This window comes from Palaemon carinicauda, chromosome 2 (genome assembly GCF_036898095.1).
Source record: "Palaemon carinicauda isolate YSFRI2023 chromosome 2, ASM3689809v2, whole genome shotgun sequence".
NCBI lineage: Eukaryota > Metazoa > Arthropoda > Malacostraca > Decapoda > Palaemonidae > Palaemon > Palaemon carinicauda.
Window position 1 is genome coordinate 166,391,859 of NC_090726.1, and position 3,089 is coordinate 166,394,947.

Consider the following 3,089-nt stretch of genomic DNA (forward strand, 5'->3'; position numbering starts at 1 on the left):
AAGCTTCTAGAAATCTCGACTCTCTCCAGCTCAAGGGTTTCAATGGCTGGAAAACCATTGAAGTCCGCAGTCACATCAACTCTCCTTTCCCTTGGGAATATAAAAGGAGGTCACGAGGTCTGTCAAGAGACTCAGGTAATCAGTCATATTTCCAAGACGCTAACAGGGAGAAGTGCTAAACTCTCCCCAGTTCGCAATAGTGAGAGACCTAGTGCTAAAAGCACTGCGGAAAGATGCGTTAAGACCCTGGAGAAAATACGCATCAAACGCTTGAAGAGATAAAAAAAGACCGATATTGGTCCCTCCTTAATCGCTTCTCTATCAAAAATTAAAGCACGAAAGTCCCAAGACTCTGCTGGTCCTATCATGAGTGGGGAAGCTCCCTCTACACAGATCAGACTTCTTGCGACTGATCCGGGACACCAAAGCGATTATAAGACGTCACAATCGATAATGCTAGAGAACGTATCATACAGTCCAGGTGAAGTTAACCATACCTTTCTTAAAGGGATGGCACCTGTCAGCAGTTCATATAAAATTGATCCAAAATGTGACAGTGGATGCTCTATTTCAATTCAAGCCGATAGAGTCAGAATGGTCCATGGATGCAGACCTATTCCCTCCCAGATGTGAACAAGTCCCGGAACTGCAGATCGACCTCTTCATCACGAGTGTCTTCAAGAAACTACCTCGATATGTAGCCCCATACGAGGATCCTCTAATGGGACTGATAGACGACATGTCTCTGGATTGAAAGGGATGGACTCATCTCTACCTGTTCATCCCATCCAATCACCTGCTGAAGGTCCTCAACAGGCTCAGATACTTCTAAGGGGGAGTAGCTCTTCTGGCTCCCAGATAGCCCAAGAGCAATCTGCCCTCCCTAATGAAGACACTGAAGATGAGGCTGGTCCTAGTTCTGATCCTAGGTATATTTCAGAAGGTTCAGAAATTAACTGCCTTCGTTTTATCACAGAGAACCCAAACCCTTCATTTCATGATTTTCTTACCGTAGTGGTTAGAAAAAGATTTGGGATCTCAGAAGGCAATATAGAATTCTTAGAAGAATACAAGGCTAATTCAACTAGAAGACACTATGAGACTTTCTGGAAAAAAGTGGGTTGCGTTTGAGAAAGCAAAAGGACCGAAAGAAATTTCTATGAACTTCTGTCTGTCCTTCTTTGTCCACCTTCATAATCAAGGTCTGGCAGCCAATACGATAAATACGTGCAAGTCAGCCTTGACTAGACCTCTTCTATATGCCTTTCAAGTAGATCTGGTGGATGAAATCTTTAATAAGATTCCGAAGGCATGTGCAAGGCTTAGGCCTGCAGTACCACCAAAGCCCATCTCTTGGTCTTTGAACAAGGTCCTACATTGTGCCTCATCTGTGAACAATGAAGATTGTTCTCTTAAGGATCTAACCCAAAAGGTTATTTTTCTATTTGCTATAGCCTCTGGGGCTAGAGTTAGTGAAATAGTGGCCCTATCCAGAGATGAGGGCCACATTCAGTTCACAGAAGTGGGAGAACTGAATCTCTTTCCTGATCCATCCTTTCTCGCTAAAAACGAGCTACTCACTAAGAGGTGGGGTCCCTGGAGAATCTACCCTCTGAAGGAAGATGTCTCTCTATGTCCTGTAGAGTGTCTAAAGGTCTATCTTCGTAGAACTTCAGACTTCAAGGGAAGACAGCTCTTTAAAGGAGAAACTTCTGGATCAAATTTATCCCTGAAGCTACTAAGGGCGAAGGTCACCTACTTCATTCGTAGAGCGGATCCTGACAGTACTCCCACAGGTCATGATCGAAGAAAGATTGCTTCATCACTGAACTTCTCTCAGTATATGGACTTTGAGCGTCTTCGTTCATACACTGGATGGAAATCATCCAGAGTGTTTTACAAACACTATGCAAAACAGGTGCATGAACTGAAACACTTTGTAGTGGCGGCAGGTAATGCATTAAAACCTGCCCCCTACTTACTGTTGTAAATAGTCAATAGTTTGTGACTTCAAATGTCCTCGCACATATACTGGGTGAGAATCCTCATCCTGCTGCATGGCTTGCAGTTCCTTGAGTTCCTCTGTGGTGAGCTCTTCGTGATGCTCATCGACAAGTTCGGTGATGTCATCTTCATCCATCTCCAGACCCATGGACCTGCCAAGTGATACAATCTCTTCGATGTCTTCTTCGGCGGCAAGCACAGGTTCATTCTCGGCGCCAAAACCTTTGAAATCTCTGGGAGCAACAGCATCAGGCCAAAGCTTCTTCCAAGCTGGATTCAGGGTCCGACGAGTTACTCCCTCCCAAGCCTGATCTATGATCTTTAAGCAGTGCACGATATTAAAGTGGCTCCTCCAAAATTCACGCAAAGTTAAGTTGGTGTTCTGCGTGACATTAAAGCACTGCTTAAATAAGTGCTTAGTGTACAGCTTCTTAAAATTAGAGATGACTTGCTGGTCCATGGGCTGGAGGATAGGGTGGTATTCGGTGGAAGATACAACACTTTGATGAATTTGTATTCGTCGATGATATCATCTTCAAGGGGGGTGGGGTGAGCGGGTGCATTGTCCAAACACAGCAAGCACTTCAAAGGCAAATTCCTCTCCTGAAGGTACTTCTTGACAGCAGGGCCGAAAACTACATTTAGCCATTCCACAAAGATATGCCTAGTAACCCAAGCCTTAGAATTAGACCTCCATAGAACATGTAGCATGTCTTTATTAATTCTATGTTCTTTAAATGCCCTAGGGTTTTCTGAATGGCAAACTAATAAAGGCTTAATTTTGCAGTCCCTGCTGGCTTTGGCACAAAGCGCAAGAGTTAACCGATCCTTCATTGGCTTATGTCCAGGCATTTTCCTCTCTTCGGCGGTAATGTACGTTCGACTAGGAATCTTTTTCCAAAACAGACCGGTTTCATCCCATTTGAACACCTGCTGCTCTACGTAGCCTTCCTCCTCCACGATGCTTCCGAACTTTTTAACAAAGTCTTTAGCAGCCTTGGTGTCCGAACTCGAAGCTTCTCCATGCCGAACAACTGAATGAGTCCCGGTCTGTTTCCTAAATTTCTCGAACCAACCTTGAGACG